General features: G+C 39.7%; 1 long non-coding RNA gene across 2 annotated transcripts in view; it reads left to right on the top strand.

Annotated features, from left to right (window-relative positions):
- The first annotated feature begins 3,414 nt into the window (after window positions 1-3,414).
- Window positions 3,415-15,271, top strand: part of LOC118255229 (uncharacterized) — a 35,378-nt gene continuing 23,521 nt past the window's right edge. For both annotated transcript variants that reach the window (XR_004780911.2, XR_004780915.2), the window contains exon 1: window positions 3,415-3,530. This is a non-coding gene — a long non-coding RNA (uncharacterized LOC118255229). The remainder of the gene's footprint in view (window positions 3,531-15,271) is intronic.

The following is a 15,271-nucleotide window of genomic DNA, read 5'->3' as shown; positions in this document are numbered from 1 at the left end:
AACCCTAGTGACCTAGCTAGCTTTACATTTAAGCAGTGAGAGATCATTTCTGGCATTCCCCCCCCAACATTGCTAAAAGAGTGAGATTTTCTAGTTGCTGACAAAAAATAAAGAAACTCTGGATCCCAGTCTACATCCTTGCTCTTTTGCTAGCCTTTTAAAATACCTGTTCATGAAAACAGCTTGCTGCTCTTTCATCTTTCTACAAAGGTGGGTTCTAATGCGATGTTATAAGGAGCCTATGCTAAGTGCTTTGACAAAAAAAAACATGCAGAGTATGAAATGAAATCTTATTTACTGTGGTGTTATTAAAGTGCTAAATAAACAGACAAGCTCAGAAGGGCTGGTAGGATGTAGGCGGGTGAATAAATGAGCTTTGATGCTGATGTCAGTCAATGCTAATTCCTATCCTTTGAAGAAAATGTGATAAACACAGCTGCCAGGAATGTGATCTGAAATTGCCCTAATTAAATTACATTTTCACTGGAATGAAAGTAGCTAAGCACCTTGCTTTGTTTCCTTTCTAACTAGACTAATTCAGATAATAATTCTAATTCAGATAATAATTAGTTTTGGATTCTTTGATGAGTAGGTAGGAGAGTAGGGTTTTCTCAAACTCTGCAAGAAACTATTGTATGCAATTCTGTATTCATATTCCTTTTATTGTATTTTCCACCTAGAATTTGTATCTTAATTTAGAATCTTTGATTTTCAAGGGGGAATTATCTGTACTGCCTGATAAACACTTACTTCATTGAAACATGGTCAGACTTTTTAATATCCTCACGTTCTTCTCCTAAGTTTATGCATTTAATAGTAAAGAGGGATCAAGGGTGCTTTCAATGGTTATGAACTATTTAACTACTGATCGTGGATGGAGGTTGAAGATAAGAACCAAATGTCAGTATTGAGAAAAATATCAAGGGAGGAATGATAAGAAAATAAAGACAGACGATCTCTGGATAATCCCTCATTTTCTGTCTCCTTGTTTCAAAAAAGCACCTCACTCCCTTTTGCAGATGCATTAAATGATCAGTCAGTCCAAGCTTTGCAATTTTACTTTGTAAGTAAATTTTTTACTGGATTTTGATGGATGGCTACTCCTTTTTGGGTGGGATCTGAAAATGAAGTAGGGTTATCTCAGTTCTCCTTTCTTTTCCTTTCTTCTCTTTTGCAACCGTTGTTTGATGAAGTGATTTAATTAGTTACCAAGAACAGAATAACCAGAAGTAAATAACTGCTATATATATACATATACACATAGGTATGATTCGTGAGTGTTATTGATTTTAAATTATATAAAAGTTGTGTTCGAATGTAATGCTATAAAATAAATATATGAACAGATACATTTATAAAATTGATATATATGTATATGTTATTAATTTATAATGATACTTTCTATCAGAGCCATCTTTCAATTTCCAAAATATGTTAGTTACGGCAAATTGATCTGACGAGGAGGAATCCCATTAGTCACTTCTTTTCCAAAGTTGAACACTAGATGGCACTGGAAGACAGGAGCTGAGAACTGTAAATTTTATTTTATTTTTTTAATTTCTCGAGGTTCCTGTACTTCAATGGAGGATCACTGAGGCATAAATAATATTCTGTAGATATATTTTGTGAGTAAAAAAAAAAAAGGAAGGTGTCACATGAATTACAGAATTATACCAGATGACTGAGTAGTCACTTGAGCCTAGAGAAGAAATCAGCACAATTAGAGATTAAGTACCAGAATGTGGTATTAAGTGACAAGACCTGGCAGCAGGGTCCCTCTGGAGCAGGAGGGGCTGAGCTCTACTCTTCCACTTGTTCTTGCTGCTTCACAGGAAGATCTCTTCTTAAATTCACTTGCTCTTTCCCATTTACTGTTGCATTCCTGGCATGCTGCTTCAAGCCCGAGTCTTGACAGAGTTAAATATGTCAACTTTCACAGCATTTTTTGTCTGATCAAGCAAAAGTTATTGGGCTGATACAGCAGATGTTGCTGGCATTTAGGATGAAATCTGAGCCAGAATGCAGAATTATAATGAGCCGTTAATAAAAACCATGTTGAGTGAAGAGGGAGAGGGAGGGAATCAGTGTCTCTGACTCAGGCTGCCAACCCTGACTCCCAAACCCTGGGTGTTTCACATGCTTCAGAGTGACCTTTAAAGAACCAATTATTCTCACAAAGGGATTAAAACCTAGCAGCCTGTCGTGTGCGAGGGATCACTGCAGGTTTTCTAGTATTTTGTTCTGGTCTTAAAAATCATGAATATGTAGTTTTACATAAACTGCAATAGTAAGCCCTCAAAGGTTAGGCAATACCATGTCTGTGAGTAACAATGGAACTGTATTTTGGCCCATTCTGTGTGCTAAATGAGGCAAAGATGCTTTTGGACAAAACGGGGCATGATCATGCAATTGAAAACTAACACACGTGCAAGGCAGCGCAATTATGACTGTGGCAAGCTTTTCCTGGGATTTCAGCACTTGATTTGTTTATCCAGATGCTCCTTGCTATGTGTAATTTCATACTAGGTGGTGTTTGTGTGTGTTTTTGTTGTTTGTTGGTTTGTTTGTTTGGTTTTTGTTGTTGTTGTTGCTTTTGAAAGAGTACGTACAGTGTGACACTTCAGGCCCCGTTGTGGTGGGCAGAAAAGGGATTTGTGAAGATGAGTTATATCTGGAAGGAAACAGCCCTGGGATTGATGGGGATTTGGCTGCTGGATCCGTGACCAAGGGTTGCCCAAGCTAACCAAGGGGCCTCATCACAGCTTTTTTATTCCTGCTCTTCCCAACATCTCTGACATGTTCCCTGTCTCACCATGGTGTGAAGGTCCCTCTGAGACCAACCCCACTCTGAGAGACTTGGTCTCATTTCTTCACTTGAAATTCCTCAGGAAAATCCCATGTCTTCAGATGGTAAAATTACATTCTTTTCCTCGCGGTAATTTTCTTACTGAAAAAGCATTCTTTTAACCCCTGGTATGACTTTCCATCTGTTTAGATCTCTGCTTAAAACTGTGACTGTTACAGCACACTGAAATACCCTTTCTTGGGAGAACATTAGAAAACAACCATTTACGCGCACCTTGTGGCACACTGTTCCTATTTGGGGCTTTACGCTTGCCGCTCTGACAGAAAAACTCGTGTCAGGCTTTTGCTTCAGAACCATGTTCCTTCATTTTCATAGGTATTGGGTAAGTACTTGAGGGCAGCCCATGAACTGATCGACTCGCGGCCTATTTTTTTTTAATTATTTTTTATTTTTCCTTGCGTCGCCGCGAACCCCAAAGTGTCGAGGGCGGCAGCTCCGTGCCCTCAGCGCGCCCCGCGCCGCACTCAAGATGGCGACCGGCAACCGCCGCGCTCAACATGGCTCCCCGCCCCCTGCCCGCCCCGCTGGCGGTGACTTCCGTCCGTCCCATGGTAACTGCGCCACGGCGGAGACGCCGCGGATCCCCCTCGCTTCCTGCCGCGACACCGGGTTCAGGCGGGGCGGCCGCGGCCGCCTCGGGGACCCCGCCGCGGGTAGCCCACAGGTAGGCGCCGCCGCCCTCTCCCCTCAGCGCAGAGGGAGGGGAGCCCGCCGGGGCGGTGCCGGTAACGGCCGTGTCAGCTCAGCCGGCTCCGGGGGCACCGGCGGCTCCTCCCGCCCTCGGTCTGTCCTCGGGCAGCCGGTAAAGCCGATTCTCTTCAGGAGCGGGAGGAAGAGTTAGCTGTAGTTACTTGAGGCGTGTGTCTGTGGGGCGTGCGTGTTTTAAGTGAACAAAGGCTATCTGATCAGAATTTCCAGTAGCCTGTTGAACAGCTGTAGAACTGCCGGCTTTGACAAATGAACAAAAGAGCTCCTGTTACAAACCTGTAAAACAGTAACGAGGCATTTAGGATCCTAATGCATCCAAATTATCAATGGGCGTGTTATTAAACGTGCTCGGATTTAAATGTGTCGACTGGTAGAACTGCAGGAGAAGAAGGGGGCAAGCAAAAAGTTGGGACAGGTGAGGACATGGGATCTTTTTGAGAGAGAATTCCTAACTGGCCAAAGGGACAAGAGCCAGAAGCAGCCAGCCTGCAGTTGTGGAAGAGATCAAGTGTGAAACAGCCAAGGGGGATAACTTGTCTTTGCAGTGGGGAAACGTTTATTAGAAAAATATAGATACTTTAAATATTAGCATTTATAGGCTTTTGCTGCGACCACTTAAGTTTGTGGTAACTAAATTGTTGTCTGTAACAAATAATGTTTATAAACGTTTACTCAAAGGAAAATATATAATAAATATAACTTGTGTTACTTTAGTTTTCCAGCAGCTCCTAGCAGCTGCAGCTAGTATTTAGAAGCTGCTGTGCTGATTGCTGAAGGTACATATGAACTGAGATACAAATTAATAAGTTTAACCACCACCACCAAAAAAAAAACCAGCTTGATGCTTTAGTTATTAACATTAAACTGGAAGCTTACCCAACACAGCAGCCTTTGCCCCAAGCATTCTATTTAGGGACAAAAATGTATGCCATGGCAGTTGTATTTAATATTTTAGAAATTATTAAATAAAAGACAAACCTGAATTGTACAGGAAGATATCCTGCTTTACAGTGAAGTGAGCAATATCCTGTAGTAATATAATAGCCTAATTTGAGAATACTGTTATTTTGAGGCTAAAAGCTTAAACATGTTGCATCAGTTAAAAGCAGGTGGACGTTGAAATTAGGGCCTGATACTGTAGTGGTGCAAAATATGGAAGACCACATTAGGGTCTGAGACTCTATAGCATGAACCAGGAAGCTTTTTTCCCTTTTGGGGCCATTGTCTGTACGTAGGAAATAAAATGCGGCCGTTGGGTTTTTCTTTTTTTTTAATCTGCTTTTGAAAATCACTAGAGCAGATTTAAGGCTGTTTCTGCATTATAATTTGATAAACCACCAGTGGTTGTTCACCTGCTCTGAGCCTGGAGGAGAGTCGTGCTGGTTTGGGCTTTCCTGCATGTACACCAGTGACTTTGCCTTTTCTGACTAATTAGTTGATGAGACGTGACTTCAGGAGGAAGCTTGCTTGTTCTTAATTTTAAAACATTGCTGAGAAAGTAGTTTTTTTTTTTCCCTTTAACTGACTTTTCTTTTTCTCTTACCTCTTCTTTCTGAATCTGCTACTGTTACCAATTCCTCATTCTGTTGGAGGAAGCCACTTGAAGCTGTTTTTGACTGATCAGAGCATTACTGTAGCAGGAACAAAAGATGTTGATAGGGGGAGAGCAGTCCCAAAGGGCCCTGAGAAGAAAGAGATGGAATTCAGCTTAGTAGCCTCCAAAAAAATCTTCTCATAGAAGAGGTGAAAAATAAGACTATAAAAGAACAAAGGTAAAAAGAACATGTGAAAACACTTAGTTCTCATAATGTTACCCTTTCCCATGAGGAGACTTTTTGAATGGCTTTCATAGTAATGTTTGTCATATGTTAACCATAGATTTGAGCAGTAAGCTTTACTTTTCCTCTAAGCCTTTAACAGAGATGACTGATTTATTAGCTTTGGTAGAAGTATAGAATTACTTTCAAACTTTGAAATACATAATAAGCACCTCAGATAATTAGCAAGCATGCTGGTATCTCTCTTCAAAGTGGTCAATGGAATTAATTTGGTTTTGTAACCATGGCTATTTTCTTGTTCAGTGACCATAAGGTATTTCTGAGTTTAGTGTGGCTTCCTGTGAGCAGCTTTTACAGAGTCAGCTGTGCCTTGGTGTGAAGTGCAACAAAAATTAAACACTCTTGGAAGGTGTGAAAATGCTCTTTCTGATTTAAGGAGGGGAAAAAAGGGATTTTTCTTCTGTCCTAAAAAAGCAGGTTGCTTTTACTGCTTGGTGTGAGAGAGTGGACTGTAGCCTCTAAATCATATGCTTGGTGAGACCATAATGCTAAAATAGCCAAAACTTTCAACTCCTGCTTGCTTGACACAGAGGTTTTTAATAAAAATAGCTATTGACGGATTGATGTCTTGTTATAAACAAAGTATTTTTTAGCTTTACTGTAAAAATGAAAGCTCTGTTACAGTAACTTACCTTTCTACGGGGATCTCTTTTTAATAAGGTTTAATACACTGATGCTGCTGTTGCATGTCTTGATGCTGGTAGAACAGCAAATGAAATTTCCATCCGAATTTTGAGTATTGCAGTAGTCAAAGGTGTGCATTTATCTATCAAGTAACTTTTGAAACACCAAATTTGACAAATCAGGAGTTTTTGAGAAATGTTCTAGGCATCAAAGAATGTGATCCATCTGACTTGGTGAAAACTGGAATGACAGGGAAGATGCCCTGGTTAGGAAAACACGAGCTATGTGTGAAGAAACTTTATAACAGTAAAAGGTGTGTTTGGTTTTTTTAGGGTATCCTCTGCTATCTGTGTGGCTTCTCTTTCTCTGTGAGAGCTTCTCTAGTGTGCAATATTAACACAAATCACAGAATCATTAGGGTTGGAAAAGACCTCCAAGATCATCTGGTCCAATCTGGCTGAGAGATTGTGGGAAGGAGAGCCTGTGTCAGGTGGTGGACTGGGAGGGATAAGATGTAAAAGCAGAAGCAATCAGACTGGATGAGTTGGGCAGAGGAAAGCAAGGAAAGGTGCTGGGAATGGAGGGGGTGGAATCAAAAGAGATTAAAAGCTGCTGCTGGTGATATGGGATAGCATAGACCTCACAGGAATAAAGGTCTGTGGGGAGGGAAGGTGGTGTTGAGGAGAGACACAAGGAGTAACCAATTGGCAGCAAAGTTGAAATTAGGTAGAAATAGATCTGAAAGGATCTATGGGGAAGGTGGTGGAGGTGTGAACAGGGTCATGCAGAGTCTGGTGCTGTGAGGAGAAACTGGACTGCTGAGGTGCGGACCTGGGGGCCTTGTGGCATAGAGACAGCACACAACGTGTGGCCCAGGGTGAGAGGAACTGTGTGGGTACCCTTGGAGCGGGGTGTCCTTGGTGGTGTGGAGCCTGAAGTGGTAGCTGCAGTGTGCTCAGCTTCCAAAAGTTGAGAATTAAATGCTTTCTGGCCCCCTTTTCTTATTCCTCCCTCCACATCTTTCTTTGGTAAAGGTGGAAAAACTTGGGATCTGGTAGACTGGTGGACTCAGCCTACATCTGGAAATTATGTTAGCCTTCTGTTTTCGAGTCTCTGAAGAAAGGTCTTGCTGTGTATCTTAATCTATAGCACCAACTTGTTTTTGTAGAAACAGGCAAACGCAGCATGATAAAACCATTCTTGTGCTGTCTCTAGTACAGCATAATTCTCGTGCTTTGTAGCACAAATTAATAAAAATGACTGAATTAAGCCATAACTATTAGCAGATGGATACTGTGTTTTATTCTTCTGTAGTCTCTCCTTGTTAATGATCTTGACATGCAGATAAATGGTAATGAGCTGGTCCTAGCTTTAATAGGAGGAAATGTATTCCTTGTCATCTGAAAACATTTACGTTCCAAGATCAAGCGTGCATTCTAAGCAATAGTGCCTTCTTGTGCAGAGCCACCGCGTTCAGGAATTGAACTACTGTTATTTCTGCGTTGTTACAGAATTAAAGCTTTAGAGGGCCAGAGATTCTTATCTGTTACCTTTATGTGACTAAGGTTGGTCAAGGGCTGTAAACAGTCGTCTGTTTTAGACTTCCTGATATTTCTCTATGCCGCTGCCATCCTTATGAAAGCATAAAGCGTGCCTGTTGGAGCTGTAGCAAGGAGTAAATCTCAAAGGCAGTAAGTCGTATTGCTACAACTAATACTGTGCTTGTTGCTTGCTTTTCAAAATTGTTGTTTGCTATTTTCCTGAGCATTTGAAGAGAATTGATGAGCATGACTTCAAGTTTGAACGTTCAAGTGCAATATAATCATCTTCTGACTTGTACTTGTTTAATCAATTAGTGTTCTTTAAAAATATTTTGGAAATAATGACTAATGTAAGAAATTGATTCTTTCCATGCATATCTCTTTAAGGCTTCTGAACCAGCGTCGTGTTTAACTGTATGTGTAACATACACATTTTTCTACATTTTTAACTTAGGGAAGATGCGTTTTCCACTGTTATGTGTTCAAGCTGCCTTTCGTGAAGTGCCTGTCTGTGATTAAATATTTATATACAGGATGGAGCATCAGTAGTGAGATTAGAGAAGATGTATTTTGTAAACATAAAATCTATTCTACCTGGAATGTGAGTGGAATGATGCAGCTCAGATTTCAGTTGTGCTGCAGGGAGTGCTGGAACTGAAGCATTTTTTTGTGGGGCCTCATCTGTGCTCTTCTGAGTTACACACATTGCTGTTAACTGTAAGATATTGTGGGTGCTTGTGGCCTACAGATGGGAATGAAGATAATTTCTCTCTGAAGATAGTGAAGACTTAAAGTGAGCCCAAAAGTCTGAAGATTCTTCTCACATTTCTGTTGTCTGAAAGTAGTTACTTTGCTCAGCGATGTGGCTGATGGGAGCCATTTCTGAAGGTAGAAATAGTTAATATTGAAACACCCACATTGGGCAACAGTTCTTAGACTTGAACAAGAACTTGATGAAGTGCAGTTACCTTTGGGTGGAAGGAAGGAGGGGGATTTTGAGAACTAAGGGTAATTAAAGATTCTAGTGGTTATGATGTTTTGAGCTTAGAAAATTTCATAGTGCTGTGTCACATAGTTCAAATACATAAGTTAAAATATTTTAATATGTATGCTGTTTTAAATAATTATATAAAGCTGAAGGGAGTTTTTACCTCTTGGAATAAACTTTACCCTAGTCTGAAACATGTGTTCTCACTTATTGTCGATAGTTTCTTTAATACCATAAAAAAAACCTCCAGCAGGTATTGCAAGAATTCAGTAACTTAATCTTAACTCTTTGAAGTTAAATCATGTGAAATGTATGTCATGCTGATACCCTTATAAAAACATAATAGAATTAAGAGTAATTAAAACTAGAATTATTAACGTAGGTTTGAAATCACTTTGTAAAAGTAAAGTCTGAGGCCCTAAAAATGCAAGTTTTGTAGGCCTGAATTAGTCGTCATGTAAGTTTTTGATAGTGAAAGTTTACAGTGGGGGGGGAGAAAAAAGGAGAACTTGCATTAAGAACAATATAGTATTAGCAAATATATCATTGGGTGATGTTTATACATAAGGGCTGGTGAAGAAGGCAGCGTAGTGGCTGGCCAGGCCCTGTAACTCTCTTTCCAGGACATCTGCTGACCGGCTGCATCAGTGAGCTGTCTTTCTATGCTTAATCTTCTGTGAGGCCAAGCCAGTTTAAGATCCCTGTGAACGCAGGACTTTGGCAACTTGTTCTCTGTCTGAAAGTGGTAGAGATGGCATCAGTGGGAAAACAATTACTCGCTTTGTAAGTAGTGCTGTTGAGTTATGACTAAGTATATTGATTTGCCTAGCCAACACAAACTCCAGGCAGATTTTTTTTTTTCCGTGGCCTTTCCACAAGAGGGTCACGTGGCTGTTTGTTATTGCCTTGAATGCTAAGCTATACAAACCCAAGTGCTTTATGGTGAAACAGAGGGGTTTTAAAACAGTTTTTTGGAAACAGATTTTCATTACCGAAGTGTAAAGAAGGTGGATGGTTGTGGGGACTTGGTCCTCCTTAGCTTTGCAGAAGCTCTACCTTCTGTCTCAGCTTTACTGATAATATATGCATACAGAGATTATTGACTTTCAGAAATAAATTAACTTTTTTCTTTATCTGCGCGGGAGAGGCTAGCTTCTGTTTGCTTGCGCCAAACATGTTTTTGTTTTTTTATTAAATTGGCATCTTTTCCTCTAACACCCAAAGGCTATTTGAATATACTGTTCCAAGTTCCTTGCTGCATTTATAACTTAGGCTGCTAAATCTGTGAAGAACATAACTTGAAGCTGTAATAATGGGCTTATGAGATACTGAGGCTTCTTCCTATTTTTGAGGCCCGCCAAAAATTGAGCTTCAGCTTGTCTACCCTACCTTTCAGTATTGCCCTCTCCCTTTGAGAGAAGCGGTAGGCAGGCAGTCGCTACCTTAGTGTCAGAGGTTCTGAGTTGAAATGTAGCAAACTGGTAACAGTGGGTCTGAATGATAGCCCAAAACGAATATGCTGCTTTGCGCTTCAAGGCTTAATGCAAGCTGTTTCTATGAATGCTGTTAAGAGAATGTTCTGTGGTATCTCCTTTGCCTTCACTGGGAATATGTATTCATATTTTTGTTACAAACTTTCTGCGTTGTATTACAGCTCTAACTAATTAGAATGACCAGGGCAGAGTAGAAAACAATTAATAGTAAGCAAAAAGACTGAACAAAGTAAATATTTATGTTGGTAGTTCTTAATAACTATTCATTTATGTATGAGCTGCTACTGGATAGTCTCTGGCAATTGCCTGTTTAGTGTGATAAAACATGGGCAAAAGGCAGCACCTGTGTCTATTAGAGGGGGCAGGACAGGTTGGGTGGTGGGAACTGATTCAGCCACTTTGTTCCATTGTGTAAGTTCTTCTTTCTCCTTGCTATCTTGTATTTCAGTGAATTTAAGACTTGTATAGACTAGCTTGCTGTGACTCTTATCTATAATTTGAAAGTCAGGTAGTTGTAGATATGGCTGCCATGTGCAACAGCTGTGCTCTTACTGTGGGTGATGCTCTAGGTTGTGATGACAGCGCTTGTTGGCAAGTACAAATCAGAAATTTCTGCCATAGCATGCATCCCAGAAATGTGGTTTTGCTTCCTTCTTTGCAGATTCTTGATGCTGATAGGCTCATGGCCGAAGACCACACAATTTGCTAAGATGGCAAAAAATTACTTGCTTTGGTTATCTTTACGGTTCGCAAGTTGAATGAGCTCTACACGTGGTCCGATGTACACAAGAGCAATCAGTGCAGCTTAACCAGAACAGGAGGCAAAAATATGTCATTTAGTGTTTGCGAACTACTTAGTGACCAGTTAGATCACTTCCATCTAACATACGGCTTTGTTTTCCCAGTTTACCTGACTGGACTATTGATAACTTGAATATAAGATGGTGCTGCATGTTTACTAAATTAGGGTGCAGACAACTAATAGCAGAGCTGAGTGGTGAAAGTATTTGAAGAAATCATTTGTTTGCAACCTTTTTGGAAAAGGTTAGCTTGGGTGAACTTCTTTTCCTGCAGAAAAATATATTTGTGTTCTCATGCTGTAATGGAAGTACAGGTTTTTCAATATAAACTTGGTTAAGAGCACATGTTGGCTGAGGTCATAGCTCTGACACAGAGGTAAAGGCATGTTAATTTTAAAATAAAGATTAAAAGGTCAATGTGGTTAAATTATAGAGAAGCATGATACAAAGGCGTTATTCTGTACAACCTAAAACTAAGCTGTTTACACTAGGGTGTTCCTGTCTTCAGAAAGTGTTCTTCTATGGGCTGTCTGTCTGTTTGCCATATTTGATACTCAGGACATCATCAGTTTACTGCAGTTCAAGGGCACGGGGTAGTGTACTTCTAGAACGGTTTATTTGATGACAAGAGTAATAAGGAAGTGGCCTGCTACAAGCTTACCACGGATAAACTGCAATTATACCTTTCTCCAGAAACAGAAGTATGAACTTTCCTCAGATAAGCAGTTTTGTGTTTTCCATTATTTTTCTTATCTGAACAAGGGGAGAAATTCAGCCAAGGTTATTTTGCTTCATCTGGTTTCTGGCTGCAGAGGCGTATTAGTTTCCATATAAACAGGTGGAATTCCTTCAAGAGGGGTGGGTTAAAAAAAAAAAAGCAAAGAAAAGGAAGTACCTGCATCTAAGGAGATGGCCCAGAACTACCAGGGAACTGCAGGCTATTTGTGAAAACACAGGAATAAATATGAACTATTTTATAAGTTGTTTTTTTTTTTTGGGGGGGGGAGGGAGTACAAAGGTGGTAAATGAACATAAATGTGGATTTCCTCAAAACCAAATTGTCAAGCAGTCAAATCTCCTTCCCTAATATGCTGTCAGTTCTTGTGGCTTTGGGAGACATTAATGTGTTTTTAGTTTGATGAGGCTATTCTAATGATATTACCTATATGAAAAAGCGGGGAGGTGCTTCTCTAAGTACCATAAAGTTGGTGAAAAACTTTAAATAGTTCCATGGATAAATGTCAGACCAGAAGGTTGTCTAGACTGAATGGTCTCTGCAGGATTCTCTCACTAATTTTGACTTAAGTGAAAAGTTAAGGCTGTATAGATTTAGCAGCAGATGATACCAAGTTGGGGGTCACTGCCTGTGTATTGGAAAACATTTAGGATTCAGAACAATTTGAAGAAGCTTGAAAAGTAGTCTGGGGAAGAATATGCCTTTCAGATTAAACAGAGAACCTTGGATCTTGTCCTTATTGATGATCTCTGTACAACTAGACAGTGGAAGAATGAGTTCTATGCAAAGGGTATGGGGAATGTTGCAGTTAAACTGGATGTGCTTCTGTTAACATAAATGTTTCAAGTAAAGCCAGATATACTGAAAAACACAAACAGGATAACTCTATAAATGATGCGACAGTCCTTTACTTAAGGTTTAGGCATTTTACCTCAGGAAAAGCTAGATTACTTCTAGCTTCTAGTATAGAAGCAAGTAAAGAGAAGAGTCTTGAAAAATATTTTTTATTAAAAAAAAATTAGAACACTTTTTCTATAATAGAACGGTATAGGGATAAGGAAGAGTTGTGTTCAACTGAGATATCAAAAAAAAGAAAAGGGAAGTACTCACTGTAGTCATTCTAAAGATTGAACCATCAGTAATGGGTTTAAGCTGCAACAAAGATGTATAAATGGATACTAGGAAAAAAAGTGAATCATTGGAACAGATTGGTACAGGAGGCTATGGTATTTCCATTTGTAGAGTGCCTTTTGAGGCATGGATTAACTATGTCTAGACCATGCTTTTCTAATCCAGTTTTGAGAGCATGGATTAGCTGATTTATTGAACTTTTTTCCAACCTTTATTTTATAGCACTAGAAAATCCTGGCTAGCTTCTAGGAAGCTAGGCCATACAAATTAAAAAGGTATCCAAGCAGTTAATAGCATTGGGTCCATATTAATCACTTTCTTATTTTGTGCTAATGCGTCTTGCTATCAAAATAGCACATCTGTACTCCCTCATTTCTACTCCCTACCCTTCAAGGAAAAGTAATATTGCATAATGGGGAAAATACTTTTATGTATCTTCTGGCTCAGTTCCACTTCATGACTGTAAATATTGAATTGATATGCTAAGTGCATATACCAGTGGCTAAAAACTTCCAGAAAAATGTTTTCAACTTCACACAGAATTTTGGGGATAAGGCAGAAATTACACTCATCAAACCCCATGGTAAGTTTGATCCCAAACTCAGGTTTCAGACTGCATTACTCAGTTAAAATTGAGCTATAAAACAAAACATTCCTTCATTAGCAGATGCCAGCCTCTATCTTGCATGCACTTCTTCTTGGAACTAGCAATTATGATGCACAAATAAGGGGCAGTGCAGCCTGGCACCAGGAATTGGGGCATAGGAGACAGAACTGTCAGCATCAGCATCTTCATCTTAGATATGGCATTGAATTATGATTTGCTGAAGGGCATGTTTAATTCTTGGCCTTGCTTTCCACGCAAAGAATGTAATGCTCTAAGGATTAATTTTTCTCTGTAACTACAGGTATGAAAATTCTTCAGATACGTATCTCTTTGCATTAAAAGCTTGTATGTAAGCTCAAGGTTTTTTTTCATTCTTGGATTCTGAAGTTGTTTGAATTCATCTGTTATGGTGTCTTTGGGTTAAAGAAGAACTGGTTAAAATTCCAGTAGCTTAAAAATATCTATCACAGTAGAGTTACTGTTCGTATTTCCCGTAATCTTTGTATATGGAAAATGCTGCCTGTTTTCTTCTTTTGCTCTGTTCTTCCCCACTACTGCTAAAGATGAGTCCTTCGTCAAAGAGTTCAACTGTATGGCACAGTTGCTTGATTTCATTCAAGATTGATAAGGGTACAGAAAGCTTACAGAATTTAAGTCTTATTGGAATCCCAGTTCTATTATATTGCCTAGCCTTCTTTGGTGAGGAGGTTGTATCTGTATAAACTGATGCAACTTGTAGCAATAAAAACCTTCCTATGGATTTTTTTAAAATTTGAACTGTCTTAAGAGACTTGGGGGCATGCTGGTATGACTTAATGCTACTTAGACAAATCAGTAGTGTTGAAGAATGAGAGGGTGGGTGGGGTCTTTAGGGCAATGAAATAGCTTTTTTAAACTGGTAGCATCAGACTGAAATCCCTGTGGGCTTCTTTCTGCAGGTGTGGATTTTAAGTTAGGTCTCCGCTGACATTTACATTCAAATTTATTATTACAGTGTCACCCTACGGGGTTTATAATTCCTTCAGTGTATTGTGTGTGAAAGAACTGGCATCATTTTTTAAAAGGTTATGTTGAAGTCTGGTTTCCACAGCAGAAGTTGCCATGGATATGTCAGGATCTTAATGTTTGTTTACAGAGGAATGAAGGAGAGAAGGTTCATGCTAGCTGTTCTCAAATTAGTGTTCTGTGTCCAAATGATGCTGTTCTTATTGGGAGTTAACTGGATGGTGAACGTAAGTTCTGTCTACTGGAAAAATGGATTAAGTTCACTCTGGAATGAGTTAATGCAGAGATGTCCACGTGTGTATCTTCATTTTGTACTAGCTTTTTAGTTGTCCAGGTGTGTGTCTAGGTTGCTGCTTTGCTCTGCAGTAAAATAAGTGTAGTTGTGTGCCCTGTGGTACTTTGGAGGCATGTCAATTAGTATTTAAATATATAGACGGTATACGTGCAGAGCCCAGGAACCAAGGAATGCAGCATTGCCACTGTAAAACCTGCTGGGTTTTATGCATCTTCATGAAGCAAGGGAAGGTCTAAGTTTTCCTGTGATCTGGGAAAAGGGGGTGGTGACTTCTGCCTGGGTAACAGCTGGCATAACAAGAAAATTAAACCATAAATCTGCTGCATGCGTAGATTAAATGCCTGGGAGAGCCTTCTTGCATAACACAACACTCAAAGTATGTTTCGGGTCTATTCTTTGCTTTTTAAACCATCTGCTTAGCTTCTTCCTAACTCCCACTTTACTTTTCTCCTCTTCCAAAATAAGTTTGAGAAAGATGAATGTGTTCATGCAAGCACTCAAATCTTGATTCAGAGAATGGTGTGCTGACTTTCAAGCCCATGCAAACTACCTGCACAGCCTGCCAGACCCTGCTATTACGTACCCACTAAGAAAAGTGCATGTTTAACAAAGGAGTCAAATGGTAACTTGCTCATCTCC

Source organism: Cygnus atratus, chromosome 3 (genome assembly GCF_013377495.2).
Source record: "Cygnus atratus isolate AKBS03 ecotype Queensland, Australia chromosome 3, CAtr_DNAZoo_HiC_assembly, whole genome shotgun sequence".
NCBI lineage: Eukaryota > Metazoa > Chordata > Aves > Anseriformes > Anatidae > Cygnus > Cygnus atratus.
The sequence above is the reverse complement of the archived record's forward strand: the minus strand, read 5'-3'. Positions and strand labels throughout refer to the sequence as shown.